At 44.1% G+C, this 21,991-nt stretch overlaps 1 protein-coding gene across 4 annotated transcripts in view; it reads left to right on the forward strand.

Moving 5' to 3' along the window:
* The first annotated feature begins 3,270 nt into the window (after nucleotides 1–3,270).
* Nucleotides 3,271–21,991, forward strand: part of limch1b (LIM and calponin homology domains 1b) — an 87,538-nt gene continuing 68,817 nt past the window's right edge. For 2 of the 4 annotated variants that reach the window (XM_073820585.1, XM_073820587.1), the window contains exons 1-2: nucleotides 3,272–3,752; nucleotides 21,540–21,567. The gene's annotated coding sequence lies outside the window, so the exon portion shown is untranslated. Of the gene's footprint in view, nucleotides 3,753–21,539; nucleotides 21,568–21,991 lie in introns of all 4 variants that reach the window. The other 2 variants (XM_073820588.1, XM_073820586.1) reach the window with 2 other exon arrangements.

The raw sequence follows: 21,991 nt of genomic DNA on the forward strand, positions 1-21,991 counted from the left end.
GTTGTGAAGCATATTATAAAAGAAAGGGCCTGATCTTCCTGATGTTGAATAAAGCAAATCTGAGAGGTAGAGTTGAGTGTCATCAGCATATCAGTGATATGAAAAGCTATGTTTCTGAATGACAGAACCTAGTGATGCCATGTAGACAGAGAAGAGAAGTGGCCCAAGAACTAAACCCTAAGGTACTCCAGTAGCTAGATGTTGCGACTTGGATGCCACACCTCATCAAATAACCTCATCAAATAACCTGTCTGAGAGGTAAGACTCAAACCACTGGAGTGCGGTTCCTGAGAAACCCTTTGCCAATAGGGTTGACAGGAGGATCTGGTGGTTAACTGTGTCAAAAGCAGTGGACAGATCCAGCAACATAAGTAATGAAGATTTGGAAACTGCTCTCGCCAGTCTTAGGGCTTCAGCAACTGAGAGCAAGGCAGTCTCAGTTGAATGTCTACTTCTGAAACCAGACTGGTTGCTGTCCAGGATGTTGTTCTGTGTGAGAAAGGCTGAGAATTGGTTGAACACAGCTCTTTCAAGTATTTTTGCAATAGAAGGAAGAAGGGAAACCGGTCTGTAGTTCTCTAATAGAGATGGGTTAAGGGTGGGTTTCTTTAGTTTCCTTAATACAAGCTTGTTTGAATTTTGAGGGAAAACACCTGTGTGAAGGGGTGTGTTAATGATGTGAGTGAGTGCAGGTACAATTGCAGGAGAAATAGTTGAAAGAGATGAGATGGAATAGGATCAAGTGGACAAGTAGTAGGTTAATTAGAAAGGATGAGTTTGGAGACTTCTGCTTCAGTGAGTGAAGAGAAGGATGTGAATGATTGTATGTTTGCAGAGAGGACAGGAGTGACTTATACATGTTGAGGTCAGTAGGATTTTTTGATTTGCGCCATACCCTTTCAGCAGCCCTGAGCTTAGAACGATATTCACAGAGAACATCAGACGGCCAAAGGGTTGTACGGGCTGGCCTGGAAGACAGGGGGCAGACAATGTCTAAACAAGATGTAAAAGTGAAGCAGAAAGTATCAGTAGCACTGTTAGCATCAAGCGATTAGAACTGTTTAGGTGTAGGAAGTGAAGATGAAACCTAGGAGCGTATGTTACGTCGAAAGATGACATGTGGAGGGGTATGTGTTGCTTCAGGAACCATGTAGAGGTTAAGAGTGAGGAGGAAGTGATCCGAAGTGTGCAGTGGAGTAAACAGCACATGATCAGTGCTGTGGAAAATAGTGTGTTAGCAGACATAGGCAAAGTGCGCAAGTTGTTAGGATTGCGCTGTCTACAGTGTGTGATGTGTGGTTTGTGAGTGGTAGTAATAGTAGGAATCTGAAAACACATAGTAAGTGTTGGTCATACAAACTGAAACAGAAGTGAAGCAAGGTGTAGGAAAGGATGAAACAAAAGGGATACTTAAGTTCCTTGCAATGTCCCTGCCCGGTAGAGTCGCACAGTAGAGTCTATGGTCTTTACACTCCTCGGTCTTCACACGAGGAGGACTTCACACAAGGGCTGTCGTGACCGCTGCCATGGTATAATAACCTTTTTTATACATGTCTGATAAAAAATTAAATTGAGTTCAGCTGAATACACAACAAAGGGCCAAGCAAGCACACGACACTGACAAGATAAGCGATCTAGCATGAGACCAAACGCAACTTCAGTATGTCTTAACACAGTAAACAAACAAGCGTTTCCTAGCATTGACAACTGCGCTAAACACTAATGATACAAGAAATAAATACTCTTATGAGCTGCTTTTAACTCCCGCTGATTAACTGCTTCTCTCAAAGAGTATTTATTTACACTGTCTTTTGATAACGCTTGAACACACTTAACTGTTTAGCATAACAAAGGGCCAAGCAAGTGCACAACACAGAAAAGTTATGTGATGTAGTACGAGACCAAACACAATTATAATAACGATTATAACTAGCGCTTGTCACTGAAGCTTCTAGTGCTCACTGTGGAGTTTTGTTACTGTATTTGGTAACACTTTATTTTACGGTTTAACTAGTTGCTTATTAGCATGCATATTACTAGAATATTAGCCATTTATTAGTACTAATTAAGCACATATTAATGCCGTATTCTACATGACCTTATTCTACATCCTTAATCCTACCCAATACCTAAACTTAACAACTAGCTTACTAACTATTAATAAGCAGCAAATTAGGAATTTATTGTGGGAAAAGTCGTAGTTAATAGTTAATAAGTGTTCCCTATTCTAAAGTGTTACCTTGTATTTTTTTTCTCAAAGACACACATTTTGAAGTAAAAAAATATTTTGCAGTGGTAAATTGGTAAATTAAAACATTTCCATGCATTAACCCTTATTTGTTGTAATGAGAGCAACAGTGAAGTTGATATGAGCATAACCTGATAATCATGTTCTTCATATATATATATATATATATATATATATATATGTATATGTATATATATATATATATATATGTATATGTATATATATATATATATATATGTATATGTATATATATATGTGTGTGTCTGTGTGTGTGTGTGTGTGTGTGTGTGTGTGTGTGTGTGAAAATATGATCTTGAATGTGAACTGATTTCAGCAGAAGCACACATAAGCACAAATGAAGAAATCAATAAATTGCATGGTTTGCTCACAGATCTTTAGTTGCTAAAATTGTGTAAAAGAAAACAGACTGGGGGTATTACACTTTAATTTGAGTAGAATTTCTCAAAAGAGTTTGTTGCTAAGCTCCAATTCACATGTTTGTCTGTGTTTTCAGCTCATCAGCACTACAGTGTTATTTGAGACTGATCCAAAAAGCATTTGACCATCTGCACAGTCACATGATCAGTTTGCTTATTTGATTAGTTACCTAGAAATAATCCTGAATCCAAAATATTTCTTATTAATTTTAACTTAAGAATTCTTTATTTTACAATATAAAAAGTCTTAAAACTTTGTTTATTTTCAAGTTTAAATAAAACTCACCAACTTTGGACACATTGAATTGAATATGTTAAATTCTTAGTGGGTAAATCTTAGTGGGTACTTTAAATAAATAATTATAGGCTCAGCTGATGAAATCTTGACTCAAATTGAGAAGCGGTACTGCAAACTTCTTCAATATACTGCAAGAACATAGAAATGCCTTATTATTTGTATGTTAGGATTGTGTGCTATAGTTATAGGGGACGGATTTCTCTCTCTCCCTCTCTCTCTCTCTCTCTCTCACTCTCACACATGGGCGTGAGATAAAAAGTTGTATCCCTCCAAAACAACAGAGGAACAACAATCAATAGGGACAGGAAACTGTGCCACCCTTCCATGTCCGCTGGAGAGGGAGAAAGAAACTGAAGGGAGGGATCAGGGGCCTTTCACTAGAGCTGAGAACCAGAGAGTAGCAGTGATCAGGTTGCATATTTCAACAAAAGACACAGAGCCACCTGAAAGAGAGAGAGAGAGAGAGAGAGACATTCCTGCACCTGAGACAGAGTGTGTGTTTAACATTATAAACATGCAGAGAGAGTGAGACATAGGCACTGGGTACACTAAACTGAATGCGTCGGTTTGCCTCCCCTTCTGCCTTTAATCGAGCGTATGTGCAGTTAGTCTTGGCGCTGCATGCATGCATGATTCACTCACGTGTGTGTTCGTGTGTGTTTAGGATAATGTGGCGCTCTTCCTGAAGGGTTGTGTGGAGTTAGGTTTGAAGAGCTCGCAGCTTTTTGATCCTGGAGATCTACAAAAACCCATCTACAAGCTCTAACAAGTAAGATCAACCGCTTGTTACACTGTGATTGTGTTTGTTTGTGTGTGTGTGTGTGTGTGTGTGTGTGTGTGTGTGTGTGTGTGTGTGTGTGTGTGTGTGAATTAGGCTGAATGATAGCGCTGTTGACTTCTGTAGAGCTGCGTTACAATGACGCTGTTATTGAACTGAATAGAATCCAATTGTAACCAATCCAACTCACACTGAATAATGAAACTGCTGCTTTGCAGATCTGCCAGTAACATGGTAATAGTTAAATGTTTAATCACAATTATTTGTAAAAAAAAAAAAATGTATGTGTGTGTGTGTGTGTGTGTGTGTGTGTGTGTGTGTGTGTGTATGTGAAAACAGACTGGGGGTATTACACTTTAATTTGAGTAGAATTTCTCAAAAGAGTTTGTTGCTAAGCTCCAATTCACGTTTGTCTGTGTTTTCAGCTCATCAGCACTTTTTCTCTAATGCAGAAAGATCATGTGGGCTTGGTTGTCAGGTTCGGAAGATTAAGTAAACCACTGGTTTATAAACAACTAACAGGAAAATATCACAGGTGATTATGTTTAATACTGTTCCGAATATAAGATATACGGTTTTTTCTTGGAAATACATCTGAAAAAAAAAAAATGAGGTCATCTTATATTCAGGGTCTAGATTTTTACATGGCACTAATACACCCGCAACCAATTGTTACCGTCAAATGCGTGTAAAAACCCACAAAAAGTGACCCACTCCTGTTTATTGCAACTGTGTTATACCATCTAACCCAGTGTTTTTCAACTGGTGGGTCGCAGTAGTTTTGAGTGGGTCGCGGAGTGTGCAGTCAAAGAAATAACAATAAAAACAGTCTATTCTTTTTCTGATGCAAGACTTTCGTTTTGAAAGGCGTGTGTGAAAGCTGCTGACACTTCTGTCAGACACCGTTTAAGAGAACTAGAGAAAAACGTGTTGTCCTGATTCAGTATCTGTGGTCAGATAGGATGTTACGTTAGTAACTTTCTTCTGCTGTCACCCATTACAATGTGCTAGTTGCATGGCTGTGCACTCTTAAATTGTACGCGCTAATGCAGTGGTATGCGCTGTATACCACTTCATTATAAATCAGTAATAACAATAATAACTCTGCAGGACACCGGCCCTCCAGGACCGAGTTTAGGCACCCCTGTTATAAATGAAGCTCAAAAGAAAGTACAAGCATGCAACATGATAGTTGGTAAATTATTAAATTACCAAAAATTACAACCTTGACTGATGAATTCTTTGCACTTTTTTCAATCACTTTGCATGCAGTTATTGATAAAGACATTAGAGTTCTGAACAACTCAAAGTTAAGTAACAATCATGGAAATAAATTAACAAGATAGAAACAAATAAACATTTTCACAACGTAGTCAGTTTCGCCATTTGACATTGTCAACTAAGTGCAGACACACAGGAGCTGCTAGCTTCCATCTTCATTACTGTATTGTCTTTAACAAATGAGTGATTTTAAACTGTGCTGTACAACATCCATTTAGCGAGGGTTGTAATACATAAGAGACTTTATTTGAGACGTTTCTCAAATAAAGACCAAGTAAAACTATTTTTACATACAGTACAGAATAAATATGGCAGTCCATATTTATTTTGTACTGTATGTAATAATAGTTGTGTCGAATGATACGACACTAGTGGTCGCTCTTGGGAGCCCAAACACCTCTGATATCTTGAGAAAAGACCAAAAATAAGTGTGCAGATTTTGCATAGCTGACCACACCCCGGATATCCGGGTATAAATAAGCCAGTGTGCGATCTGCTCATTCGTCCTTTTCTGAGGAGCCCAGAAGCATCTCAACTTACTCAGAGGCAGTCCGGAGTTATGGCAGGAGGACACAACGTCTCTGTTCCCTCCATCAGGGAACGAGGGTTACCATACGTAACCGAGACACTCCCTCTCTGTCGTTCACTTCTACGTTGTGTTGAGTGATACAACACTAGGGGTCCCGTGGGAAGACGCTAAAAACTCCCATACTGCATCACGAGTGTTCAGAAATGCACATTTTAATAGGTTTACACGTTAGATAATGCATCTCACTTCCTCGTGGTCTTCCAGTGTCCAAGAACCTCCAGCCGGCTACCTCACCTATTGGCTAGGAATCTTGGGAAATTGGGAGAGTGTCTGTACCCCAGAGGGGAAAAGGCACTACGGAGGTCACACCCCACCCATTGGGGGTGTAACGTGTGAAAAAACGCCATAAGGAGTGCTTAGGCAGAGGAGTTTCTAAGGCATTATAATGAATGCATAATGCATTATAAAAAACCTCATAATATGTTATATGATCTCATGAATAATCATAACAACAATTATAATACATCATAATACTTGAGTATCTGAGGTTATAACTTTTAAGATGATTATTTATAAAACACAATGGACACCATATTACATCTACTTGATTTATAATGGACTATATCATATTACATTTATTTTTTACATTATATTACGTTTTATTTTGATGGTCCCCTTAGTATATTTACTATAAGCTTAAACTTTCCAACTACATGTCATCTAACACTGCCTAGAGTATTAGTAGACTTTGGTTAAGGTTAGACTAGGTAGAAGGTTCACATACTTGCAAAGTTACTTATTATATAATATAATAGTTTGTCTTTTAGGGAAACATCAAAATTTAGTGTTAGCATATATTTAGCATACTACTCATAATAATTACTGCTAGCTGACATGGAGTTGCAGAGTTACTTATCAAAAGCTGTCTAAAGGTTACTATTAGAATAATAAACTGACAATACAATTGTGTCATTACACATTCATCTGATCTGATGCCTGATCTTAGGGTTTTTTGGGAAATATTATTATGACTACTTATAAGTGGCCTTTGTATGGTTTAAGTAAAGTGACATGAGTAACATGGCAAGATATGAGACTTATAATACGTTATAACTATGACGAGGTAATGATACTCTTAACCAAGCTATAACCACAAATAAGTAAAAATTATAATACATTAAAACTGTTCTTATGAATAATCATGAGATGATATAACACATTATAAGGTGTTTTATAATGCATTATGCATTCATTATAAAGCATTAAGAATACCCTTATAATGTGTTATAAATATGGGCATCATAGAAAGTGTTACCGAAATATATATTTAATCACAGAGCTCTAGCCGTTTTTAATATGCGGTTTGTTGAATCTGCGTTTTGAATCTGCGACATTTTAGTCTCTGTATAAACTGAGATTTATACATCACATGAAAGCTTAATAAATAAGCTTTCTATTGGTATATGGTTTGTTAGGATAGGACAATATTTGGCCGAGATACATCTATTTGAAAATCAGGAATCTGAGGGTGGAAAAAAATCAAAATACTGAGAAAATCACCTTTAAAGTTGTCCAAATTAAGTTCTTAACAATGCATATTACTAATCAAAAATTACATTTTGATATATTTACAGTAGGAATTTTACAAAAAATCTTCATGGAACATGATCTTTACTTAATTTCCTAATGATTTTTGGCATAAAAAAAAATCAAAAATTTTGACCCATGCAATGTATTTTTGGCTATTGCTACAAACATACCCCAGCGACTTAAGACTGGTTTTGTGGTCCAGGGTCACAAATGTGTTAGGTGTAGCCCAACCTGCAGCTCTACAGATGTCTATTAGAGAGGCCCCATTCGTTTCAGCTGCGACTCCCCTGGTTGAGTGGGCTTTCACTCCCAATGGGTAGGGTAAGCCTCAGGCCGTTCAGGTCGCATCCACAATCCAGTGGAAGATCCTTTGTTTGGAGACAGCCTTCCCTTTCTGCTGTCTTCCAAAACAGACAAAGAGCTGAAGTCCTGAGTGCATTATATGTAAATGTGCAGGGCATGGACAGGTTGGGGTCTCCTTCCTGGGAAGGGATAGCTTGCAAGGTGACCACCTGATCTCTGAAAGGAGTGGTTGGTACCTTGGGCCCATATGCCCGAATTCTAGGCACGAGTCGTTAGCAGAGAGGGCTGACTTTGCACAAGCTTTGTGCTATGAGGCTCACTGGGTGAAAGGCATACTTGTGTAGGCCAGCTGTGTGCCAAAGCATCTGTATCGAGGGGCGCCTCCGACAGTTCGTACCACAACTGGCAGTGAGTGGATTCCGACGAGGCAAACAGATCTATCTGAGCCTGGCCGAAACAACTTCAAATCAGCTGGACTGTCTGGGGGTACAGTCTCCACTCGCCCCGAAACGAAGTCTGTTGTGAGCATCGGCCACACGATTGAGTTCACCTGGAATATAGGTGGCATGTAGAGACTTGAGTCTTTGCTGACTCCAAAGTAGGAGATGGCGGATTAGTTGTGACATGTGAACGGAGTGAACACCCCCTTGGTGGTTGATGTATGTTACCGTCGGTGTGTTGTCTGTCTAGACCAACACATGCTTGCCCTGAACCAAAGGACAGAACCTCTTCAGGGCCAGAAATACTGTCAACTCCGGGCAATTGATATGCCAGTGCAGCCGAAGACCTGTGCAGACCCCCGACCTGTCTTGGAAACATCTGTTGTAACCGGGATGCGTCTCGACACTCGTTCTAAGGGGACCCCTGCCCGTAGAAATGAAATGTCTTCCCAGCGGCTGACACACTTTTATTACACTTTTGTGACACACTGGAGTGATGTTCACCCGGTATGTACCTCGGTATGTATCTCGGGACTTGGGTATGCAGTCAGTGCTGTAGTGGTCTCATGTGCATCAAACCCAGTGGCGTGACCATGGCTGAGGATGCCATCTGCCCCAGGAGCCTCTGGAAATCTTTCGGAGGAGCCGCTGTTTTCCATTTGAGTGTTCTCATGCATCTTAGCACTGACTGAGCACGATCCTGTAAGAGGTGTGCACTCATAGTGACCAAGTCCAGTTGTACACAGAGAAAAGAGATACTCTGCACTGGAGAGAGTTTGCTCTTTGCCCAGTTGACCCGAAGTCCCAGTTGAGCTAGGTGGTTGAGAACCATGTCCCTGTGAGAGCAAACCAACTCTTGTGAGTGTGCTAGGATTAGTAAAGACGCGAGGGGACAGTGACAGCCCAAAGGGAAGGACCTTGTACTGAAACACCCAATCTTCGAAGGCAAACCGTAGAAAGGGCCTGTGTCTTGGAAGGATCGAGACATGGAAGTATTGTGGCCGGGCGAAAGACAGAACAAAGACTTTAGTGAGCCCCGGATGGTGAGTTTATTTGAACAGAAAGGTGAAAACAATATGGGTGAGTGGGCAGTCGGCGTCGTGGGTGCTCGGTGCAGGTGCTCCTCTCTTCAGTGGCGCTTCCCGTGATTGTGGCCGGTGAGGGATGAGTGCAGGAAGTGCGGTCATCCCAGTGAGAGGATCCAAGCAGCGGGGAACCAATCGTCACGGCGAATCTGCGAGGTAAGCGATAGAGAGAGCATGTAAGTATCGAGCTTCATTGGAGATCGTTCTCACTTGTCTGTCTCGAGCAGTCTGCTTATATGGGGAGGTTTGCCGTGATCGATTGGTCCTGTGCTGATGGATTCCAGGTGCCGGTCGTGTGTTGCCAGGGCGACGCTGATTGTAGTTCGGGATTCCCGCCACACTCCCCCCCCAAGCGACGTCCTGGTCCTGGAGGCTGAGACACAAAAAGGGGAGACAGGGGGTGGGAGGGGAGTGACCCCTGACAGACCTGAATATGCTGCCCAGGACCGAGAGAGCCCGTCGGCGTTGTTGTTGCTGGAGCCGGGCCGATGGCGCACATCAAAGTGGAAGTCCTGGAGTGAGAGGAACCACCTTGTGACCCGGGCGTTTGCGTCCTTGGCCCGGGCCATCCATTGCAGAGGGGCATGATCTGTAAGGAGAGTGAGGTGACGACCCAACAGATAATACCTAAACTCCAGGACTGCCCACTTGATGGCGAGAGCTTCCTTCTCTACAGCTGCGTAGTTTCTCTCAGCCTTGGACAGCTTTCGGCTGATGTAGACGACTGGATGTTCCTCTCCCTCCTGGATCTGGGAGAGCACGGCCCCCAGTCCCGTGTCCGAAGCATCGGTCTGGAGCAGAAAGGGACAGCTGAAGTCCGGTGCGCGCAGAACGGGTTCGGTGGTTAGGGCCTGAAGGCCTGCTCGGCTTCCTCGCTCCAGTGAACCCGTTCTGGCAGTCCCTTCCTGGTCAGGTCCGTCAGGGGGGCTGCTATAGAGGAAAAACTGGGGATGAAGCACCGATAGTATCCCGCCAACCCCAAGAAGGCACGTACCTGGGTTTTGCTGAGGGGCCTCGGGGCGTCCAGTATCGCCTTCACCTTGCTCTCCTGAGGCTTCACAAGTCCTCTTCCCACGGTGAAACCCAGGTACTTCGCTTCGCTCATCGCTAGGTGGCATTTGCGGGGGTTGGCGGTTAGGCCCGCCTGACGAAGCTCGGACAGCACCTTGCGGAGTCGCTCCAAATGGTCCTCCCATGCCTCCGAGTGAATCACTACGTCCAAGTAGGCCGCTGCGTAGGTTTGGTGGGGGCAGAGGATTACGTCCATTAGGCGTTGAAACGTCACTAGGGCTCCGTGCAGGCCGAAGGGAAGGGTCCGGTACTGCCAGTGCCCCTAAGGCGTTGAGAAGGCGGTTTTTGGCCTGGCCTCCGGCGACAGGGGAACTTGCCAGTACCCCTTCGTGAGATCCAGCGTGGTGATGTACCGGGCCCTTCCCAGACATTCCAACAGCTCATCCACTCGGGGCATGGGGTAGCTGTCAAAGTCCGAGATCTCATTCAGGCGCCGGTAGTCATTGCAGAACCGCAAGGTGCCATCCGGTTTTGGGACCAGGACTATCGGGCTGGACCACGGGCTCCGAGATGGCTCAATTACCCCCAGTTTCAGCATCTTCTGTATCTCCTCCTCTATAGCGTGCCGGCGGGCCTCTGGGACTCTGTAGGGCCGTTGCCGGATGATGACGGCGGGAGGAGTGCGGATGTCGTGGTGGAGGACGTTAGTCTGGCCGGGGGTGTCCGAGAAGACATCCTGGAACTGACCGACCAGGTGCCACAGCTTCGCCTTCTGGGCGGCGGAGAGGTTGGGGTTGGTGTCGACAACCGCGGGCTCTTGGACGGTGAGTGCGGCCATGCGGTCCTGGTCCCCAACCCATTTCTTCAGTAAATTAATATGGTAGAGCTGGACCGGCTGTCGGCGGCCGGGCCGCCTTACCCTATAGTTGACTGGACCAACTCGTTCTTCCACGGTGTAGGGGCCCTGCCACTGGGCCAGGAATTTGCAGGCGGCGTTGGGGACCAAGACCATCACCCTGTCTCCTGGCTGGAATTCCCGCGGTTGGGCCGCCCGGTTGTAAAGGCGTTGCTGGGCTTGCTGAGACTTCACCAGGTGCTCCCGGACTAATGGCATGACCCGGTCGATCTTGCTCCTCATGTCCCGAATGTGTTCTACGACCGTTCAGTACGCTGCCGGCTGCTGCTCCCAGGCCTCTCGGGCCACGTCGAGAAGACCCCGTGGTTGCCGTCCGAAGAGGAGTTCGAACGGGGTAAAGCCCGTGGACGCTTGGGGGACCTCCCGGACGCCGAACAGCACGTAAGGAAGGAGGAGGTCCCAGTCCTTTCTGTCCTCGGCTGTCACTCTCCGCAGCATCTGTTTCAGCGTCTGGTTGAACCTCTCGACGAGCCCGTCGGTCTGAGGGTGGTAGACTGAAGTTCTTATTTGTCTCACCTTCAGCAGCCGGCAGAGGTCAGCCATTAGCCGGGACATAAATGGGGTTCCCTGGTCGGTCAGGATCTCCGTTGGAAGGCCCACCCGGCTGAAGAGCAGGAACACCTCACGAGCGATGGCTTTGGCGGTGGCTTTTCGAAGGGGGACTGCCTCCGGGTACCGGGTGGCGTAGTCCACTATGACCAGGACGTGTTCGTGGCCCCGGCCAGACCTCGGCAACGGCCCTACGAGGTCCATCCCGATCCGCTCAAAGGGCACCCCGATGATGGGTAAGGGAATGAGCGGGCTGGGGGGAGGTTTCCGGGGCGACGTCCGCTGGCACCTGGGACAGGCCTGGCAAAACCTCTTCACCTCGGCTTCAAGCCCTGGGCAATGGAACCCTATCGCGGATCCGCTGGATCCCTATCGCGGATCCGCTGGATCCCTATCGCGGATCCGCTGGATCGTGTTCTGGGCCCCGAGGTGGCCCGCCATTGGAATGCGCATGGGCCAGTTCGATGACCGTCTCCGTCTTCCTTTTCGGGACCACCAGAGGATGTTTAACCTCCCCCTGCCGGTCGGCGACACAGTACAGCAGACCGTTTCGGACGATGAAGTGTGGGAGGGGGTGAGGGGCCGGTAGGATCTCCTGGTCCTCGAGGAGGCGTACCTGCCGCCAGCAGTGTTTTAAGCGGTCGTCCTCCTTTTGGGCCTTTCCGAAGTCTCCCCCTCCAATGACCTGCTGGAACACATCATGGAAGAGGTTAGTATTACTGGGGGCAGACTCACCCTCTCTCCCACTGTCCGACGTCATCAAGGTGGAACGGCTCTCAGACCCCCGCGACGGTTGATGGCGTGGGCGCCGACGCTGACAAGCAGGTTGTGTGGCAATGGCCAGAGCGGCTTCCAACCCCGGCCAGTCACACCCAAGCAGCAGGGGTACCGGAAGTTCTTTTAGGATTCCGACCTCCAGGGTCCAGGTTTCTCCTCCTTTATGAAAGGTAAGTAGATTAGTGGGTACCCGTCGTGTGTCCCCGTGGACGCAAGTGATGGGCATCCTTGACTTGGAGTGTGGCCGGGGGGCGAGCGTACTGGGCTGAGCGAGGGAAACGGCGCTGCCGAAGTCCAGCAGAGCCCGGTACTGACGGCCATGGATCTTCACGGGGGTCGTGGGCGCCCCTCTGGGGGTTCTCTGGTGCAACACACAGCCTGCCATCCAAGCCTTGACGGGCAGTGAGGAGGGTTCGGTGGGCATCGGCTCATCGCAGGGGCTGGAGGGTCTGCGTACCGGCCGCGGGATGCCCTCTGGCGGTCGTCGCTCCTGGTTCACCCTCCGGGGGAAAGGCGGCGCTCGCTCCCCAGCGTCCCGGTAGGTAGCGTCCGCCAGTTCCACAGCCTCGATCAGGTCAGCGATGGTTTTGGGACCCCTCATACCGGCCGCCTGCCTCATCGAGCGGGGTAGTGCTCTCAGCATGCGATCGACTACTACCCGTTCGACGACTTGAGAAGGGGATGGTGAGTTTTCCAATAGCCAGTGTTCGGCTAACCGCATCAGATCGTCCGCTTGAGTACGCACTGGCAACCGCGCTTTAAATTCCCAATCATGAAACCGCTGTGCAGCGGCGGTCGCTGAGAGCCCCAGTCGACCTAAAATTTCTCTTTTTAATTCATTATAATTATTTTGTGAGGACGCCGGTAAAGAAAAATATGCCCGTTGGGCCTCACCCGATAGCAACGGTGCCAATGCTGTAGCCCAACTACCTCTTGCCCAGCCCTCTGTGTGGGCTACGGTCTCAAACATTTTGAGGTAGGCCTCGATATCATCATCTGCGGTTAACTTATGTAGCAGTCGAGCCGCAGTGATGCGTGGATCGGGAAGAGGTACGTTTTGAGCAGCTGGTAGGCGGATTTCTGTCAAATATCATTGGATTTGGCCGTGTTGTTCTGTGAGCAGCTCAAAACATTGTTGCTGGCGGACGCTAACCTCCGTCAGCTGTTTCACCAATTCTTCCATGCCGCTGGGGAGGCGCTCGCCTGAAAAAAAAGAAACCAGAAGTGAGCGGTGCAGCAAAATGGCGATGTAAACAAAGGGCCGTCTTGTTCGTCGCTGTTCTCGCCCGTTATCTTGCCCGCATTCTCCACCACCTTGTGGCCGGGCGGGGAACAGCACGACAGAACAAAGACTTTAGTGAGCCCCGGAGGGTGAGTTTATTTGAACAGAAAGGTGAAAACAATACGGGTGAGTGGGCAGTCGGCGTCGTGGGTGCTCGGTGCAGGTGCTCCTCTCTTCAGTGGTGCTTCCCGTGATTGTGGCCGGTGAGGGATGAGTGCAGGAAGTGTGGTCGTCCCAGTGAGAGGATCCAAGCAGCGGGGAACCAATCGTCACGGCGAATCTGCGAGGTAAGCGATAGAGAGAGAATGTAAGTATCGAGCTTCATTGGAGATCGTTCTCACTTGTCTGTCTCGAGCAGTCTGCTTAAATGGGGAGGTTTGCCGTGATCGATTGGTCCTGTGCTGATGGATTCCAGGTGCCGGTCGTGTGTTGCCAGGGCGACACTGATTGTAGTTCGGGATTCCCGCCACAGTATGCATCTTTCATGTCTATAGCCACAAACCAATCCTGTTCCCTGACACATGTGATCATGTGTTTGAGAGCAGCCTGAAAAGGATCTTGTGCAGCTTGTGATTCAAGACTCTCAAGTCTAGGATTGGTCTGAGTCCACCACCCTTCTTGGATACAATGAAGTAGGGGCTGAACAACCCTTTCTTCATTTCGGCTGAAGGGACCGGCTCTATCGCACCCTGCAACTTCTGCCCGAAGGACCTCAGCATTCTCGACCTGAACCGTGGTAAATAGAATGGCAACTTGGGGTGGATGCCTCGCAAATTGGATTGCGTAACTGAGGCGGATGGTTTTGAGAAGCCAACGAGAGAAATTGGGTAGCTTGAGCCAATCTTTTAGACTTTTAGTGATGTACCTGGGGTGGGGATCATGTGACTGATCTGTGCTGAAAACACCTTGGCCAGGGGTGAGAAGCCCTGAAGGGACATGGGTATTTTGCCTGGATAATGGTTTTGGTAATGGGGAACATGTGCAGACACAGTGAGTGTGTCTGGGCACGTTCTGCCTTGACACAGGGTCTGGCTGTCGCATAGAGGGCCAGGCACACTGTGAGTAATTTTATTGACCATGTGTTGGCCGTCCACCAGGTTCAAGACGAGGTGGAGAGTTCCACACAAGCCCAATCTCTTTGGGTGCCCGTTTGAGCACTGCGTTCCATTTCTGCGTCCGCGATCGACTGAGATTTGGCCCCCGCCACGGCCTGCTTAGTCGAGGCTTCAGCATGTAATGGTTCATGCCCTTCTTCCAATGCTGCAGTTCACCCACCCCCCCCCAGCCCCGAATAAGAAATCAAGCCCCTACTGAGACGAGCTATCAAAGTCATCCAGGAGCTCAACCGGTGAACACAAGGGAACGGTTTAAAAGATGGCGCCGGTGTGTATGGCCTGCTGTCCGCTGCCTGTTGTGCTTACACGTCTATTTGTTTAGGTACTTTTCATAAACATTAAAATAATAATATTAACAATATTTTCTAGATTTTAAATGAACAAAAATGTTAATTGAGTGACTTGCAACCTAATATTTTATCTACTAACCTTACATACATACTATTAGCTGGTTAGAATTTACAACATTTCCCACATTACTCATTCCCACAATATAAGCAGGATTCAAAATCATTGTAGCGGTCTGTCCTGTATAAAAGCACAAAATGCTCCAGGCACATGCTTAGTCGTTGACTTCTGTGATAAAGCTGTGCAATTGCTTTCATAAGGAAGTGTAGCATTGTGCTGTGTCCCAGTGTCCCTAATTACACTACGCCCTTAAAGTATGTCCTCTTTTGGTGAAGAAAAAGTACACACTTTTGAGTGTGTAGTAGAAGAGTAGGCAAGCTTTGGGACATACTATCACGTCACACAACTGTATCTTAAACTGGCCTGTCAATCATCTTGTCACAGTTAACATCCTTCACATTTAATTTAATTTAACATCCTACTGTATTGGAGAGAAAAGAAGTAGCACATTAGTCTGCCATTCGCGGGTCTTACATGCTGAAAACTTTGCTCATATTTTCTGCATAATGATGCATTTAAAAGTTAAAGACCAAACAGTGTTTCTAAAAGTTCACATTGCTGTTGCAGATGAAATATAACACAGATAACATTATATAAATATTTTTACCAGGTTAAATGTTGATTATTAGTAACTTAAACCCCTTTTCTAAACATCTCAACATAACTGCCGGTCGCACACATCCGCCATGCTTGTTGTTTTTTTAACCCGTTTTATTTGTGTTTGTAGTTCTGGACCGAATCCTTTGCCAAAACGCAATGGATTGAGGGCAATATTAGCCATTAAAGTGTGCATGGATCCACACTTCAAAAATCGACCTGAAATAGTAAACCATCCGGGGACTTTTGGCATACTATTTTCAGCATACTATGTTTTGGGACATACTTATTGTAATTTATTTAGGATGGATAGTATGAACGTTGGGACACAGGGATAGTTACGCTACTGCTGCTTACTCTGGTACTGGCACCACTCATTACCTTTCTATGATAAGCAGCAGCTGTGCCACTGTGTTCAGTGCTGTCCAGCTATAGAGTGCTCTCCACAGCTGTTATCTATTGTGAGGTTCCTTCAAAGGCAAAGTGTACCAAAACTTCACAATCCCTTTAAACGAACAAACTCTGTTCATTCATGAAATGTTTGAATGTAGTTCTCTCCCCTCTAAATGAGTGAAATGTGCACTCTGAATGGTCTGAATGCTTGACTTAGTTCATTCAGACACTGTAATAATTCATCACTGGTGCTGAGAAGTTTCTGCCTTTAAGAGTTCTCAGAAAACACTCAGGCGTTGGCAGTGGCCTAGGAAGTGTACCAGCTGGGATGGCTTGATATTCTTTCCAGCACAAAATACACTTTTTAAATGTGTTTATAGGAGTGGTGAAGTAATCAGCTAGCTGACATGACCGATGCACACATATCTATTTGGGCATTATATTAAAGGCACAATATGTAATTTTCACTGCTAGAGGGCGCATTTTCAAAACAAGCAAAGAAACTGTCAAAACAACACAGGGATGAGACCAGAGACAGAGATCAGGTGCAAACCAAACAGGAGTTTTATTGACAATGTTAAGATGATGACGTGCAGATATGGATTGAGGAAAGAGTATGCTTTTCTGAAAGTCCTTGATGTTACAATACAGATGAACAATACATAGGTAATAGAAGCCAACGGAATGAGGAGAAGTCTGGAGCAAGCATCAGGGTGTGAACGGTAGACCAGACAAAGAGGGACTGACAGAGTGAGTCTCTTATAGGGAGGGGCTAAGTGGGAACAGGTGCAGGTGATCAGAACTCTGGTAATTGCGAGCGGGTGTAGCTTGCTTCAGGTGATGTGGCTGTGGTGAATGCCTGACATTACCCCCTCTTCCAGGGGCAGCTCCCGACACCCTAACATGATGCCGAGGGCGTCCACGATTGCGAGTGGCCGGGCGATCGGTGGTTGTGATGGAACTCTTGAAAAAGGGCTGGATCGAGAACGTTTTTCTGGCCTGTACCCCTCCCAGTCGATGAGATATTCTAAGAGGCCCCCTCGGCGCCGTGATTCCAAGATCTCATGGATCGTGCAAATGGAGGGTTGGTCTAGTACTTCAGGAGGAGGGGGTTCAGCTTCAGCTCCAGTGGTCTCTGTGGCAGAGGAAGAAAGTTCTGGATCCAGGTGACGTAGTAAAGGAGCAGTGCAGACGATGGTCATGAGTCGCTGGAATGCTTGGTGGGCAGCGGGGTTCCAAATGAGATGTTTAGGCTTACCCCGCCGGAGGGAGGTCAAGGAAGCCGTAAACGTATTGTAGTTCTTGATTAAACAATGATAGAAGTTCCTTTACTGTGCTGGGTATGGCATAAACCTTCCCCTGGTCCATCTGCACACCTTCAGCACTTATTGATGGCACATGAAACTCACATTTCTCCAACTTGAGATAGAGATGGTGTTCTCAGAGCTTCTGGAGGACCTGCTGGACATGCTGGTTGGCCTCGTTCCAGGAGTAAATGAGGATGTCAACTATGTAGACCACTACAAAATGATTGAGATACTCCTGGAACACCTCATTCATGAAGGTCTGGAAGACGGACGGACTGATGGAGAGTCCACACGGCATATGGTTAGCAAGGTTAGCAAAAATACGGCTTCTTATAAAAAAAGTATTCCCATGGCTTAATTTGCCCCAGGTTAGGGGTAAATTGACCCGAGTTGAGTCAGTGGGTAAGATGCACCATCTGGGTGTAAAATGACCATCTGACTGAATCTGATTCAACCCATTGAAATAAATAATAATTTAAAAACTAATTGAATTCTTTATTTCTTGCAAACAATCATATTTCCTTTTCATAAAGTTAACTTTAAAAACATAAAACCAACCAAATAAAGTTTAAATTTCAATATTTAATGGTTTGCTTTTCTGAAACAATAATGAACACCAACGTTGTAACCTTCATATAAACAGACTACACAGAGAGTTTGTTGGCCATTAGCAACTACAGGTGGAAAGATATCTGATTATAATGTGATGAAAAGCATTTTATGGTTCTTATCAGAGAAGGATTTGGTGCACGTGTACAGTGTCCCTATCAAATAAACTATAAATTATATGTATATATGATTGTATTTTCCTCCAGCTGCGCTCCATTTTCCAGGCTGCTCTCTTTAGTTCGTTTTCCTTAATTTCCTTAATTTTCCTTAAGCATAAAGGAGCAACCATATTTAAAGTCCTAGAAAAGATTCCACAGAGTCCATAGTTTCTGTTACATCATCAAGATTTTCTGAGCTATTAGATATGCTAAGGAATTCAGAAAAATTAGGAAGATTACTTACAAAGCAGTCTTTTGTAGTAGAAGTGATGGTTCTACCATACTTGTAACAAGGAGTTGAATTTACAATTTTAGCTATCTGGAGTATACATGAGACTAGGAAATGATCCAAGATGTCATCGCTTTGCTGCAGAATTTTAATTCCACTAACATCAATTCCATGTGACAGTATTAAATCTAGAGTATGATTTCAACAATGAGTAGGTCCTGACGTGTTGTATTCAGGTGACTTGTTATCTTCAAAATGTCTATAAATGCTGTTCCTAATGCATCTTTTTCATTATCAGCATGGATGTTAAAATCACCCACTAATAAGACTTTATCTGCAGCCAACACTAACTCAGATAGAAAATCAGCAAATTCATTAATAAAGTCTGTATGGAGTCCTGGTGGCCTTTATACAGTAGCCAGTTCAAACGTCACAGGGACTTTATCATTAACACTTGTTTCTCTGGATAACGTTATATGAAGCACCATTACTTCAAACATTTATACTTGAAGCCCGTTCTCTGAGAAACACTAAAAATATTGCTATAAATTGTAGAAACACCTCCCCCTTTAGCACACTAGCACATCTAGGTTATAATCAGCAATCATTTATAAAAAGTGATTTTGTAGAAAGGGACCTGATATTCTATAAGCCAAGCTTTATCATTTGTTTCTCTGTATTATATCCATTTTTTTATTTGTTGACATCAATTAAATTGTTTCTCTTATTTTGGTTTGGGCGTTTTTTTTTTTGTTTGTTTTTTTTGTGTGTGTATTTTCTAGATCGGGGAACAGACACGGTCTCTATAGTATGATGTCTATGTGAAAGGTTCTGCTGAGAATTAATCAGTCTGCACGCCTCCCCTGACCAAGCAGGCACGGGCACATCAGGCACAATCATTAAACATATTTCAAAGGAAGCCAGTGCCACGACCACATCACAGTGTCTTTACTGGGTGTTCTTAAGGAATATTTGCATTCATTCACATGCGATTGAATTAGCTATTCATGTGGTGGAGTGTTGCGATTTTGGTTTGCATTTTGGTGATTGCCTAGTTATTTTTGGTTATTGATGTTTTAATCTGGTTAGGCTACTTGTGTAGCATTAAGCCGGGGACTTGTGTTGCGAGCCTATGTGCCGGGGCCCTACGGCCCTACGGCCCCGGCCCAATTTAAACCCTGACTGTAATATTCATGCAGAATTTGATCTACATCTACAGGCTATAGATGTATTGTTATTTTTGTATAATAATTATAGACGTATAATTATAATGAATAGGCTAGTCGTTACTCCTGACAAAGTGAGTTTTTTAATTTTCTTTTTTTTTTTCAGACATTGGGAAAGACATATAATTTGGACATCTTTATCGCCTGAAACAAAGGGCTTTGCCCTAGGAGTTTGAAAAGTGCCCATCAAAAGCCAGTTTGCCCTCTTTCTCTATCGTCACCTTTCCCTAATTAGAAATAATCTAGTGGATTGGCGAGCCACCCAAACCACTGCTCAGCCAAATACAGAAAAATATAAAAACAGGCTTCAAGGGTACAAACATCTTCCATTTTGCTTTTTTGTTATTTTTCCTCATAGCCACAACATGTAGATATTAAACAGAGGTGTGTTTGTCCACTGCACAGTCTGTCGTCTCAGGTTTCGCACTCAGAGTTCATGAGTGCGGTAGTTTCTTTTCAGTGAGAAATAAGCCGTTAGGCATGAAGAGGTCTTTCTGAGACAGCATACTAAAACTACTGAAACTAGATTGTCTTGCTTACAGGTCTGGTTCAAACTGAATGAACAAGAGAGATAGAATTTCATTCTCCCCATCTCTGTTAGCGTATGTGTGTTTGCTTGTGTCATAGTGCCACAGTGCAAAATTACACAAATGTGTAAATGGGTGTTTAAATAGTTTGCCAGATTAGTCTGAAGGTCCAGACAGAAAAACACAGTTTTCAGTTTACAGTGTTTTTCTTTCCCGGTTTTCTTTCCAAAGATGTATTACAGTATCTAGGGCACAATGCACCATTTTTGACATTTATTATTTAAATCTTAAATAACTGTCAGTATGAATGTTGCTTTAGACTGATGTATTATATAAGTAGTATTTATGTTTTTCATTTAAACAGTTTGCTTGTTAAAAAAAGGGTTTAATGAAAATGTATGTCATTAATAAATAACATTCATGCTAAAAGCATTTCTGCCTTCTATAATGTAAAAACAAAAGCAAGGCACTCAAGGTCATTACAACGCCCTTTAGCCTCAACCTCTATTAAAATTATAGTATATCCTCAAGTACCTTATTTCTGAACTGTTTTTTTCCGTCTCTGAAAATCTATGTGTGTCTGTGGGCATTTCTGCTGCACACCTGTATTGGCCTGTCTTTTTCCATACCTGTCTCTCTTTTATATCTCAATCATGCCTGTTTCCACTGGATTACAGACAAATATATGAAATGCGTACAGAACTGAAGTATGTACTGTAGATACATCAACTGCTTGTTGATGGAAACAATGAACACTTTTGACAGATAAAGGAGACAGAGAGACAGACAGAAGGTGCTATCAGAAGAATGATCTAATACTTACTGGAATCTGTCATGTGATGTCAACCAAAGTCTCTTGCAGAAGGAATGCTTAAAAAAACAGACCGCCCTCTGATTTGACAGACATGAAGGAAAGCAGAATTTACTGCTGCTTTATCTAGCCATCCCTCTTACTCCCTGTTTTTCTTCTTTTTTCTCCATATTTATAGCCTTTTCTTTATAATAAAAGTTATATTAGAGAATAGAAACTTGGCCATATGAGGTAGAGGTAGTTTGAAATGTCGGCAGCTGTCAAATGAACTGAGAGACACAATTTTACCTAGTGATATGAGTTTTGGGCTGGTCAGAGAGTGACTGTTTTTTTTTTTTTTAACACTTTTTACCAAGCCAGTGCAATCCACAGCCTGAGAGCCAAGTCACACCAGTCAAAACACTTTGTACAGGGCCCCCAACATTTAAAGTTTCGACCATTTCAAATGTTGTAAGTGTGAAAGAAAGATTATTGTATGACAGAACTGAAAGATTTTCTCTTAAGAGTTTAGGTAGATAGTTAGATAATTTGTTTTATTTCGTGCTCACCTATTTTCTTTGTTTTAATTTAAATAACTGAGTTACATAAAATGAGTTCACTCAACACATCTTTCTCGTTCTTGGTCTTTCTCACAGAGGTCCAGACAACAAGAAGTTAAAAAATGTAAGTAAAATCTTCAGTGAAATTTGCCAATATTTATTTTTAAATGTTTATGTATTTATGTATGTATTTTTAAAAGTCTCTTATTATCACCAAGGCTGCACTGATGTGATCAAAACACAGTAAAAAATAGCTATGTTATTAAATATAAAAAAATTATTACAATTACAGACCACAAATTTTTTTTAATGATAGTGTATATATACTGTATATTATGTAATTTTGGGGGGCTTTCCCAGCACTTTTGGTCTGTTAGAATATTTCACTCAGTTTTAAATGAGTATATTCCACTCAGCCCTCCATATACAGAGAATCTGTAGTGGCATTAAAATAAAGAAGCAATGTAAATCCCACAGTGACAGTGTTGTATGATATGTATGATAATACCCCTTTATTTAAACCAAACTTTCAGTGGTGTTGTTAGCAT

Source organism: Garra rufa, chromosome 16 (assembly GCF_049309525.1).
Source record: "Garra rufa chromosome 16, GarRuf1.0, whole genome shotgun sequence".
NCBI classification, from domain to species: Eukaryota; Metazoa; Chordata; class Actinopteri; order Cypriniformes; family Cyprinidae; genus Garra; species Garra rufa.